This window comes from Tachysurus fulvidraco, chromosome 2, assembly GCF_022655615.1.
Source record: "Tachysurus fulvidraco isolate hzauxx_2018 chromosome 2, HZAU_PFXX_2.0, whole genome shotgun sequence".
Lineage (NCBI taxonomy): Eukaryota > Metazoa > Chordata > Actinopteri > Siluriformes > Bagridae > Tachysurus > Tachysurus fulvidraco.
Genome location: NC_062519.1, coordinates 23,374,843 through 23,389,167, shown reverse-complemented (window position 1 = coordinate 23,389,167; position 14,325 = coordinate 23,374,843).

Here is a 14,325-nt window from a genome sequence, read left to right as displayed (position 1 = left end):
TCTGTTACTGTTTATTGTCTTTTGTGTATTGCATTTCTTTGTACTTTTTGTACTGTCTTGTAACTTTTTGTCTACACTGTCTTTTGTCCTGCACTGTCTTGTTTGTCTTGTCCTGCACTGTTTGCACCAGGTTGCACAGTTGCACTTTATGTAGCTAAGACTGCTTACATGTCCTTATCCCTGTCTTTGTTTTATGTAGCACCTTGATCCTGGAGAAACGTTGTCTCATTTCACTGTGTACTGAAATGACAATAAAAGCTTCTTCTTTTTTTTTTCTTGAAAAAAAAAAACATTTCGGGATTTTCTAAATTATTAAATTATTACTTTAAAATGCAAGAAAGAGAATGTTGGCATTTTATTCCAGCATTTCATGCCACCCTGCCGTGGATGTCCTTCTTTTTTTCCCTCAGATACAATTGTAACAGCATAAAGTACCCCTTCAAAGTACCCCTTCTTACTGAGAGGTTGTCAAGACATGTAAGCTTGAGACTTTTCAGATTTTCTACATAATAAAATGTTTAAATGTTGCAAGTGGTCCTGAATCTTACTCTATTTAAATAATGTATGGTTGGTTACATAATGTCCATTACCATAATAGATTAGGATCCCATGTTATACACAAAATCAGTGCAAAGAGTGAATCACTATAAAATAAAGCCTTGATTCACGTGTCTAATTAGCAAAATGACTTGCTAGATGATGATCACTAGGGAGATTTGCTACAAACACCTTACCTGGAAATTGTTCACAGCTGCCTGGTCTCAGGTGGAAAATTGTTCCTCATTGCCATCTCCAGTGTCTCATCCAGATCGTTTAAAATCTTAACTAATACAGGTTTTCCGGAAAAGTTAATAACTTTGCTCAAAGTGAACTACTTACATTTCTGCCATCCAGTTTGTTCCTCCTCTATCTTCCCCATCTCTCCTAAACTAAGTTGGAAAATTGTTCCTGCAGGTGGCAAAGGGATGCGCTCGAAGCATCATCAATAAAAAAAGAAAGAAAAAAAAAGAGGAGGAGCTTGAAGGCAATCCATGATGTACACAAGAGCACAGCAAATGTACAAACACCAGCACCAGGTCCCCAGAGTGCAAACACAGAACAGTGACATATTAATTACTCCACAATGACTCCCAGGAGTCCCTCGGTGAAAGTTTTATCTTTGAAGAAAAAGAAAACATGATAACTACCAGGTTAAAAATGTCTAAAAAGGATAAAACACACATATACACATAATAGGAACATAGTGGTGACCAGTGGTGTTGCGAGGTTTGGCTCTCCGGGGGCTAAAGCCCCTCTTGCACTGTCAAAAGTCCCGTGTCTTTTAAAAACTGAAAACATTTTACACTACAAATAAAGAAGAAGACTTAAGAGTACAAGAAACTTTAGTGCTTTATTTTACTCATTCATTCCTCTATATGCAGTTTTAAAACATACTTGACCGGAACAGTATCTATTCTGGACAGCATGTGGCACTGTTGTTAATATACAGGCTTTATTAGGTCATCCATCCATTCATTCATTCATTCATTCATTCATTCATTCATTCATTCATTCATTCTTTCATTGGAAGAGTTGGTGACTTAATAATAATGCAACCGTTGGTGAGTCATATTCTCAGGGGCTAAGCCTCACATCCCTTCCAATCCTAGCAACACCGCTGGTGATGACTTTTTGCAGTCTGTTTGTATGCACGTGGTGTCATTAGGATACCCATGTGAACCCTAATGACATCACAGGCATGTGATATGACTCAAATTCACATAACACCTTTCTCCTCAGTCAGCCAATTGTTTTGATATGTCACATGTCATAGCTTTGTGATTCTACTCATTTAAGGGTGAACGTGCACGTGACGTCACTCATCATTAAGCTGGATGTTTGGATATGTAATATTTATGTTGCAATAGTTTTGTGAATTTATTTGTAAATCCTACATCACCACCAGGTGGCGTTAAAGGACGGGTCACTTGCAAAGATCATTTTTGATTAATCAGAGATTAGAGCTGTATGTTACTGGATCTCTAGCTGTCCTGGTGATGGATGAGAAAGAAAACATTTTAAATTTTAAATTTTAACCTTCTTACTTCGTTCAGGTTCGTTTCACTGATAACCTTCAGCGGAGCATGTCACAGGAGTGTATCCTGTGAGTTGAATTATGGAAATTTGTATTCTTTGTGGAACATGTTATCTGCTTGTCCTCCCAGTGGGCTTGTGAGAGATTTGTGGTTTGTTTCAGTTTGGAAGATTAACCAACAATGTAGCCACTCAATCTGCCACATGTCTATTTCGGAGACATTGACACTTCCTCCAACTGCGCAAAATATGTATGCATACTGTACATCACTGGTTACGTGGTGCTTTTGGAGAATTAGACCATAACTTTCGTGCATGTTTGTGACTTGTGGAATCTTTTTACTGCTCCATCCCATATCACACTTGGCTCTTTCTCAATAGCATATCTTTCAGTGCTTTGTCTTTCTTTGCCTTTGTTAATTCAGGGTCAGGGATTATCCCATCTGCAGACAGGATGCACCTTATAAACTTGACCATGTTCAATATGATGCTCGTTTTCTTTGCTCTCTTTCCAGCAACGTGTGCATGAACCCCCAAATTAGCATATCACATCATGTGGCAGACGACCCCTTTTCCAGCTGTCACCATCTGGTTCTCAAAGTGTTCTGAGACTATGTTAAATGGGAGACAGTTAAAGACATAGCATCTGAGAGGTGTCATGTGGTAGCCTTGTGGTTAAGGTGTTGGACTACTGTTTGACAGGTCATGAGTTGGAATCCGAGGTCCACCAAGCTGCCTCCGCTGGGCCCCTGAGTAAGGGCTTTAACCCACAAGTGCTCAGTTGCATAAAATGTAAGTTTCTCTGTAATGCACACGTTCCTTTGATGAGGAACGTACAAATTGTCTATTGTCTATTACACCAATAAAATTAAGGAATAGTGTTACATAGTATATTTATACAAAATTACATAAATTCAAAAAAGAAATATTTTTTACAAAAAATAAAATTTTTATTTAGTATAATATTTTTTTTAGAAACATATATTCATAACCTAATCAAGTTAAAAGCAAAAAACGACAGAAACAACCTACCAAACTGTACATTTCATTATTTAAGACAAGATTTCCGAGTGTAAACGTGGCAGCAGATTTTGTTATTGAGCTTTTGTGTTTGTGTTCCTGCTTTGGTTTCCCAGGCTTAGTAACCCAAATGATCCCTTAAGGATTAATACAATACTCTCTACCCTATTACCCAGTGTACCCAACGAATTCCCCTTGTGAAGTATAAAGTTTGTTTTTAATGAATTCAGATAACGGATGAAAATGGTGCACATAAGCTCACCGGCCACTTTATTAAGAACAGCTCTTTAGCAAGGTAGCTTCACGCATGGTCAAGGTTAGATCACATGATCACGACACTCACGTCACGTGCCCCGATCGTCAGAATCAGATCAGATTTGTTGACACACACAAGGAATTTGGTTCCAGCAGTTTGTGACTCTCAAAGGTACAGACATAAATAACACTATACTATACAAGAAAACAATGCAGACGATGAGATACAATATACTATAAAATATGGATATAGAATGAATAAAATATATAAAATATGAATATAGAATATGACCAAACAGTTATGTACATAAAGTGTGGGAGTAACAATATTGCAAATAACAATATTGTGCAATATTATGCTTTTTGTGCAATATACAGCAGCAGTAGTGTGTAATATACAGATGATGTGATGACTGACAGTTCTGATAATGCAGTACTTATAGATAAGAAGCAGTGAATATAGTTATGGTGAGTTTTTGATCAGGGTGATTGTCTGGGGAAAGGAACTGTTCCTGTGTCTGGCAGTTTTAGTAAGCAAAGTTCTGTAGCGCTGCCAGAAGGGAGGAGCTGAAGAGGTTGTGTCCAAGGTGTGAAGGGTCAGTAGTGATTTTCCCTTCCCGGTTTCTGGTTCTTGTGTCGTACAAGTCCTGGAGAGTGGGCAGGGGGGCGCCAATTTTTTTTTCTGCTGTTTTTACTGTGCGTTGCAGTCTGTTCCTGTCCTGTTTTGTCGCTGCACAAAACCAGATGGTGATGGATGTGCACAGGACAGATTCTATGACTGCAGTGTAGAACAGCATCAACAGCTCCTGTGGCAGACCGTACTTCCTTAATTGGCGTAGAAAGTACATCCTCTGCTGGGTCTTTTTGATGATAGAGCTTATGTTGCACTCCCATTTCAGGTCTTGGGAAATAGTAGTGCCCAGAAACTTGAAGGCCTCCACAGAAGACACAGGGCTGTTGGATATTGTGAGGGGGAGTAGTGTTGAGGGGTCTTTCCGAAAGTCCACTATCATCTCCACAGTTTCGAGGGTGTTTAGCTCCAGACTGTTCTGACTGCACCATAGCACCAGCCGCTTCACCTCCTGTCGGTATGCAGATTCATCGCCATCTTGGATGAGACCAATGAGCGTAGTATCATCAGCAAATTTCAGGAGTTTAACAGTTTGGTCACTTGAAGTGCAGTCATTAGTGTAGAGGAAGAATAACAGTGGAGAGAGAACACATCCCTGAGGAGCGCCAGTGCTAATTGTCCGAATGCTAATGCTAATTGTCATTCCGTCCAGTGATGGAGGGTTTCTTGGGGACCGGGACGATTGTGGAGAGTTTAAAGCAGGATGGGACTTCACACAGATCCAGAGATCTGTTGAAGATATGGGTGAAAATAGGAGCCAGTTGATCAGCACATGCACAGGAGGGGGAGACCCCATCTGGCCCGGGGGCTTTCCTTGTCTTCTGTCTCTGAAAGAACTGATTCACATCCTCTTCACAAATCGTGAGTGCAACTTGAGTGCCAGGAGTAGTTGTTAATGGGGTTCCCAGAGGGTTGATGTCACAGAAAACCGAAGAACAGTCGATTATTCCAGAAGCAGCAGGATGTGGGGGATGTGCTAGCCTAGTGGTTAAGGTGATGGACTTTCAAGTGGAAGGTTGTGAGTTTGAATACCAGGTCAAACAACACCATGCAAGTGCTGGGCCCCTGAGCAAGGCCTTTAACCCTCAAATGTTCCGTGATGTATATAATCATCATACATCATGTATATATCATCTTGACTGATGTTATGGCTGCAGCCGATTTTATACAGTGTTGGGGGGAGGGGGGGCAACACGAGCAGACTGGGTGAACTAGATAGATCGGGTCGAGGGGCATCCTGAATCCAATTTATAGCCAAACCTGATATCAGACTCCTCCTTGGGGAATTTCTCCAGTCTCCCGAGCTGATCGGAGCCACCTCATAATCTCCCTACCCCATCCTGGACGTTGTTCTCCTTCCTGTTTCACTTAAGCCATTCTCATGTCCCTCTGTCCTGCACAGGTCACCAGTGCTCTTAGAATTCACTGTTCCTAGGTTCTCTTTTATTAAAAGCAGAACATATCTTACCTTCATCCTACTGTTTAATGGAAATCACTAAAATAATAACTGTTTTATTTTGTTCCTCAATCTCAATGATATTGATCATCATTTGCTCACACTGAAAGGCAACAAAATAAAGTCATGACTCATTTTATATCAGACTCACAGCCAGAAAAGCATTTGTTTCTTTAGAATGATAGAAAATGTCCCAGAAGTCAATAAGGGTTAAGTGATTCATACAGCATGAAGCAGCAGCAGCAGCAACAACAACAACAACAACAACAACAACAACAACAACAATAATAGTAATAATAATAATAACAATACTACTACTACTACTACTACTACTACTACTACTAATAATAATAATAATAATAATAATAATAATAATAATAATAATAATAATAATAATAATAATAATAATAATAATAATAATAACAATAATAATAATAATTATTATTATTATTATTATTGTTATTATTATTGTTATTATTATTGTTATTATTATTATTATTAAAAATGTAAAGCTAGTATTATTATTGCTGTCTACAATAGAATATGAGTTTAAATAATTAATATGAGTGAGTTTATCTGCCCTGTGAATCACCGTCAACAATCAAGTCATCAATAAATAAATTGACCCTGTTAAGTTGGCCACCATACTCATACCCAGGCTTTAAAATAGCTTGGAGTTCTTTGTAGATGCATCACTTAGTTCTCTGTAGCAATACCATCAACCGGTTCTGTGAAATATCATGCTCACATTTATGGCATACACCCTTGTCCAGAGCAATTAAGGTTTTATATACATCACTGAACATTTGAGGGTTAAAGGCCTTGCATGGGGTTGTTTGACCTGGGATTCAAACTCACAACCTTTGACTTGGTAGTCCAACACCTTAACCACTAAGCTACCACATCCCCCACATCCTGCTGCTTCTGGAAGAATCGACTGTTCTTCGGTTTTCTGTTATTAGACGCAGAAACCTAGTGCTTGCTTTTACATTACTAATAAATGTCGTATTTCCTCGGATCTGCTTAATAATGCTTTAATATCATGATGACAGAATGAAGTGCTTTGTAGTCTCATTTAGTTCTGAAGCAAATACACAGAGTTAGAGCTGTTCTCTGTGTGGTTATTTATTTAAATTTGCTTATTATTATATATAGGCTATTATTAGTGTCATGTCACCTTCGTCACCCAATATGTAGTGAATGAAATGTACAAACTAGTATTCAATTCAATTCAATTCAAGTTTATTTGTATAGCGCTTTTTACAATGGGCTTCTTCTCAAAGTAGCTTTACCGAACATAAACATAGAACAGAAGTTAAACATAAGGAGAAAAAAGAATTAATATAGTAAAAAATTAAGATATATATAGTTCACAGTGTGTATGTATGTATGTATGTATGTATGTATGTATGTATGTATGTATGTATGTATGTATGTATGTATGTATGTATGTATGTATGTATGTATTTATTTATCCCCAATGAGCAAGTCTGAGGTGACTGGTAAGGAAGAGGTGATTGGTAAGGAAGAAACCTTGAGAGGAACCAGACTCAAAGGGGAACCCATCCTCATGTGGGTGGAACTGGGAGTGTGATTATAAATATACAGTCAAACAAATGTTGAATTGGTGTAAAGATCACATGGAGTTCAGATCTCCTCTTAGTATCATAGAGTCCAACTAGTAGCATTGACTAGGTATATGCTTCCAACCTCTGGAAACGGTTCATTGTAATAGAAGCAGAATAATATCACTAAGACGGACGTGTGTAGACAGACAGCCACCTGAAGCAGATCTTGAAACCAACCGAAGGCTTTTTTTAAGGCACAGAAATGGTATATTCTGCAATGTCCAAGTCAATCACCTGACCTGAATCCAACTGAGCCTTCACTTTCTGACCAGGTGATGATTATTATTTACTAATATACAGCAGCAGTAGTGTGTAATACAAGATGATTATTATTTATCCAATTACTTTTGAGCCATTAGTGCGTGCGTGTGTGTGTGTGTGTGTGTGTGTGTGTGTGTGTGTGTGTGTGTGTGTGTGTGTGTGTATGTGTGTGTGTGTTTAATTCCTATTCATTATTTAATTTCAGCTCTAATATACAGTGACAGGAAATAGGAAAGAATAAAGTATTGTCACCCAAATGAGGATGAGGTTCAGTTTTGAGCCTGGTTCCTCTCAACGTTTTCTTCCTCATGTCTTCTCAGTGAGTTTTTCCTTGCAGCCGTCGCCACCAGCTTGCTCATTAGGGATAGCGATAGATATATAGTGTTTTAAATTTTAAATTCATATTTTGAAATTAATTTTAAACTTTAATTGTATATATTCATATATTTATTTTTAATCCATATTTTTTCTTATTATTATTATTATATATTTATTTCTTTTTCTCTCTCTCTTCTGTTTCGATACCTCTGTAAAGCTGCTTGAGACAACAGGAATTGTTAAAAGCGCTATACAAAAAAATTGAGTTTGAATTTAAAATATCAATCATTTTGCCAATATCTAAAATATTTATAGACCTGGCTAAATTCTACAAAACTATTTTTTTTAAAAGATACAAGTGACAGACTTTGATGTTGGCTTTGACGGTGCAAGTATTCGCAAAGGCCGGTGCTTTTTGGAGGCTAGTGGACATAAGGGTCAGTGTTACTTTTGGAGGCAAGTGGACAGAGAAATTGTACACAGAAATTGTGGACAGAAGCTACTGGACCGCTAGGGTGCCAATACTTTTGGAGGCGAGCGGACATGAGCATGTGACGTGATCCGAATACCCATGAGGCAGTTCCCCTCATTGTGCTGAGTGTTTTGATATGTCACATGTCCATGTTGTGCAAATTTTTAATTTTCACGTGATGTCAAGTGATTGCCCCACATGATGTGACCCCACATGAACTGCCCCACATGACGTGACCAGAATATCCGTGGGGCAGTTCCCCTCATTGTGCTGAGTGTTTTGATATGTCACATGTCCATGTTGTGCAAATGTTTGATTTCGCTTGTTTTGGGGGCGGGGCTACACGTGACGTCACGTGGTGTCGAATGACGTCACCAGAATACGACCAGGGTCTACGACATATCCGAATTTGGTGCATGTGGCTCGAAAGCTCTAGGAGGAGTTACTCTTATACATTTTTGGCTAAGAATAATAATAATAATACTAATAATAATTATTATTATTATTATTAGTAGTATTATTATTATTATTATTATTATTATTATTATAACAAGCTTATAACGGAAATCAGAATGTTGGCTTCTACAAAGCCAACATAATTAGCAACCTCTTTTGCATGTCACCTAAGTTTACATCCATCTAGTGGTTGTTTGCTCACACTGCATCCTGGTTACAGTGAACATACAGATAATGCAAACATACCTGGGTTTTTTCAGTGTTCTGACAAGATTATCGGTACAAAAAAACAAACAAAAAAGGGGTTGTCTAAAGCCATGTCCCTTCCAAATGGCTTGCTTACAGTTAATAGTATGTGAATAGAAGATGTGTGACATGTGTGACAAGGAGATAAACAGCATGTATAGAAGCCTATGTGGCCCATCTATTTTTAAACGTGGGCTTTTAGAAACTGAGTGGTTTGCGAGATGAGACCTAGCTGGTGGCAAGTAGTTCCAGACCTTCTGGTAGTGACCATTCGGCCTGGCTGGCTTTTGCTAGTGTTTCCACTTCAGTTTAACTGCTGTTCACTACCTGCTAAACCGCACTGAATACACATCTCGCTCTGCAACCAGACAATCTCCACAAACAGCCTGACAGTTGCAACCGGGGCTGAAAAGATTTTGACAGTTAGCCAGGAAAGCAAATTTTCTAATAAATAAATTAAAAAAAATAAAAAAAAAACACTTGGTAGTAAAAAGGCCAAAACATACAATTATTTAGGTTGAAATAGATTCTGAAGTTATCTGGCCCTTTTTTTGTCAGTCCGTAGTGGTGTTTAAGTAAAAAAAAAACTCGTTTCTTTAACGAGGTTAGTAAACATGAACAAGGAATTAGAGGATTCAGTACATATGTTGCCTATAGCCAAATCTATCCATTTATTATACTTTATTATTATTAGAATTTATTATATAATTATTAGAATTATTATATAATTTATTATTATTAGAAACCAAATCTAAATAACGCTTTGGAGATTTTCCTGTCACTTTTTCTTCTGTGTTTTGCACTATTTTGCACCACTTTAAAATCATGCATCCTTGCACCACCCAAAAACTATCATTACACTTCTGTATGTCCATCCATATTTATTCTGTTTATTCTGTGTGTGTGTGTATATATATATATATATATATATGTGTGTATATATTCATAATGACATTCCTTTTGTACATACCACTTCATACTGTAACATACTTCTATAAAAAACACTCTATATTTCCCCTTATTCAGTTATATGTACATATTACTACACCTTCTGTATAACCTCATACCCTTATTTATTACACTGCCACTTGTAAATAAGCTACAGTATCTATGCACTTCTGGTTAGATGCTAGCTGCATTTCATTGGCTCTGTACATGTACCTTGCACAATGACAATAAAGTTGAATCTAATCTAATCTAACCTAATTTTACTGGAAGATTATTTTTCGTTTTCAGGAAATTCATTTTTGAAATAAAATAAGTTCCATCGCTGAAGGTGCAGCAAAGACATCTAGAAAGGAATGATGATTAAACTGAGCTGTAAGCAACAAGAATACAATATAATGCTCTATCATGCTAAACAGATTGAACTGCAAGCTTTATCTACAACTATCTAACAACAATTTCCCTCTATGGAAGATTTTATTTACTAGGAACATTTGTACCCTTGCTTGTTCAGGCAATTATCCAATCAGCTAATCATGTGACAATGCAGATATCATCAGGTAAAATTCACATCACACATCAGAACAGGTAAAAAAAATCTTTGTGACTTTTTTCACCGTGGTATGGTTTTTTTTAGCTGATAGGCTGATCTTCTGGGATTTCCACCCGCAATAGTCAAAAACATCCAGGGAGCAGATGTGCATTCTGTGGGTAAATGAGATGGTTTGAGCTGACAGGAAGGCTACGGTAACTCAAATAGTCACTCTGGGAAACAAGGTGAGCTGAAAAGCATCTCAGAATTTGATGTTGTGAAAGGGTTCCAAAAGCAGAAGACTACATCAGGTTCAGCCAAGAACAGGAATCTGAAGATCCAGTAAGCGCGGACACAAGGAACATGGACGGTTGGTATTATTTCCAGTCTCTATCTTTCCATGAGTTTGTGTTTCGCCCCATTCTGATGTTTGATATGAAGCTCCTGACCCTTATCTGCCTGGCTGATGCCAAATAATTGTTTGAATTGTCAGTGGTAAACAACAATCAGTCTGTAATTACAGACATAAGCCCTATTCGGACGGGACTGGTTTTCCAAACGACGTTTGAGTTAGAATTTTTTTTCAGCCGACGCCTGTCATTTCATGTATGGATTCGGACGGGACTAACATCTGTGTATTACTGAGGTAGGAGTGTCTGTGTTTTACATGTGGGCGTTGCACAAGACCACATGTCCAGGATGTGTGGATTGCGTATGGTCATATGACCGATCGATAGTAAAATGGCGGCGCAAAAGAAAGCGGCACGACACTGGAGTTGGGAGGAAACATTGGGTTTAAATCCTGTTTGGAACGAACCTACGTTTCAGTTTCGGTTTGAAAATTGTTTACACAACCAGAAGGTTTGGGAGGCAGTTTATAAAAAAGTTTGTGAGGTTTGTCCATCCATACAAAATACCTTTGATTGGGTGAAGTGCAAAGACCGCATGGAATATCTGAAACGACGTTAACAATTTGCGTGATTTGGCTCTTCTTGTTGATTTCATTTTTTTATTTCTTCGCAGGGTAGCAAACACATTTACATCCATTATTGTTGTGCAGAAAGCAGAAACTTGAATACCGATGCGCTAGGGTTAATACGGTAGTTCACATTGACCAAAACAGACAAGAAAACGCGTTTTGGAAAAAACATTTTCGGCAATCACAGACATTCGCATTCAGACGGGATTAGATTTCTCAGAGGAGCGCCAAGTTTGTGAAACTGAAATTTCTCTAACGACCCCCTGTAAAAAAGTCCCGTCCGAATAGAGCTATAGAGCACAGCATTAATATGATAGACTGCATTTGTTTGATATATTAGTCAAGGCTAACTAGCTAACATTGTAATAACACGGGTCTGCGTTCTACTTTAAACAGCTCTTAGGCTCAAGATAGTCACACAAGACTTAAGATTCCTGCTCGTTGATCTGATGCTTTAAGTTTTATAATGAGACAAAATGCATTCGATACTAATAAAATGGACAAAAGGACAGGAAAACAAACAAACTTAATATTAAAATAGCTTGGGCTTATTATATCATTGTCCCTTATTATACTCCAACATGTTTTCTGATTTAAAATCACAAGAATGCGAATGAGAGTCTTATGAAATGATGTTGCCTAAGAGACTGGTGGGAGTTCCACAACAGGAAGTGGTCTCTATTTTCTTGAAAAAGAAAGTATGATTGGTTTTACTGTACACAATGGTGTGCAACACTACTGCAAATCATACCAGACACATGCAACACCGTACAGGCCGAGTGGCTCTTCCATGTGAAATGTCAAGGGTTTGCAAGAGCAAGTTTCTGGTGTTAAAATCCCGTGGGCACTGAGAGTGTGTAATATACTGTATGTGTATGCGAATTTACACCTAAGGTCAGGAAAGCTCTGTAAAACCCTTTGGTTCTAAGGAACTTTATGGTGTAATTATGAGTCATTGTCAGCAGGGCAAAGAATCACAGAAAAACTAAACAGCTTTGTGATGAGTCACCGTGTGATACCCCCTCACACACACATAAACCACAGCAAGATACCCCTATTCTGAGGATGGACGCCTCCACAATTACCACACCAATATCATTCTTATAATCCATTGCTCCATTTTTATCCCCTTTTCGTCACAGACACCTGCTGAAAAACGTTGATGAAATAACAGTCATTGAACTGAATTCTACCCAATTCAGTAGGGCTCTTTACTCCCTATGTGTCAGGCACTGAATAATGGGTTTATGTAAAGTAAGGTATCTACAAGGCATTGAGGAGGATGGAGCTTTGGTCTTAGGCATCCTCTGACAAATTAAAAGAAAAACCTGAGGTAAAGCTTGGAGTAAACGGTGCAATGCATGATACAATTAAAAAAAAGACCGTAAGATCAAAAAAGATCTTGGATAGTAAGTCAGGGTACAAGGTGTTAGGTCCTATAATATTATGGCTACTGGATCTGCATTCGAACTGTCACTGAAGAAGAAAGTACTCTCTTTCTATCCAGATCCGACATCCCGATATAAAAAGTTTTCATAGAACTCCAGCGTGTGAAGGTGTGGATCAAGACGGGTTGATCCAAAGGCAGGCGGAAGATAGGCCGAACCCGTGGCTTGCATTTATTCAATCTTTCAAAAACTCAATGAACAACATGAACGTATTTGTCGCAGACTCGTAGCTTTCGCTACGTCAGGTTCCAGTTCATGCTCCTTGGTGGACCTGCCGAGTATGTTCTCACAAACTCTTTCTCTCAGTGCTTAAATGAATCCATGAAAGCACAAAGAAACACAAATAAATAGACTTGACTTAATAAATGAGAAAGCCCATACTGTAGAATATACAGTATGTACTTTGGTTGGCGCTGCTTTTGTGTATTATATTTTGTCTTGCACAGTTTGCACCAGGTTGCACAGATGCACTTTACTTAACTTACACAAGTCCTTTGCTCTGTGTTGTTCTATGTAGCTCTGTCTTTGTTCTACAGTATGTAGCACCTTGGTCCTGGAGAAACATTGTCTCATTTCACTATGTACTGCTTCAGCTACATATGGTTCAAGTGACAATAAAAGCTTCTTGACTTGACTTGACTTGACTTGACTTGGCTTGACTTGACTTGAATAAGACACAGATGAGAATCATCATGAGTTACCTGTCAGTTCCACCCACCTCCTTATGACCTTCGATAATAGCCAGTCAGCCCCAGGAACAGCCTCACCCCATTTTCTGTCGCTTCTGTCTGATCAATTTAGAGCTGCACCTACACATGTCCCAAATGGAAGCCAGATTCTGTGCTTCCAACCATTCAACTGAACACTTTGTATTTGACTCTAACCTATAGTATGAATCTTAGCACAGCCCTCAGATGTTATAAATCATTACTATAACTGACTTTGACTATGTCATATAAGCAAGCAGTGGCATATTGAACTTATATTGAACTAGCGTAGGTGTTTAGCCACATATTTTTTAAAAGTAGGACACCATTCTGTCAGTGAGTCATAACAATCATAACAATAAACCAGTACAAAAGTTTCCTGCTACAGTTCGGCTCCTGACGGTTGCATCCACTACATTTCATGCATATAGGGCATGTCGTGATGGCAAAATTATTTAACCAACACCCACCTGTTCCCCAAGCAATTCTTCTTGCTTTTTTTTTTTGAGATCTAGATGAATTTAAATATTCCATTGTGACCTATACTTTGCTATGAAAGAGCACTTTCAGATCAGATCTTCTTTCATAACCAATTTTACAGATCAGCAATTGACCGAAGAGAAAGAATCGTTTCTGCTCATCAATCTGGGAAGAGGTATACAGTAAAGCCATCTCCAGACAATTTATATTTCAACATGGTACACTGAGACGGAATGTTCACAACCAAAGAGCCTTCAAGACACTTCAAGGAAGTGTTACCTTTATGGAAAGATAGTCGCTTCATTGCAAATAGTATACAGAGCGCTAATTTATGTTTGCTAAACTTTCACAGCATTTGGCAGACGTCCTTATCCGGAGAGACGTACAAGAGTGCTTTTAAGTCTCTATCGCTGAATAC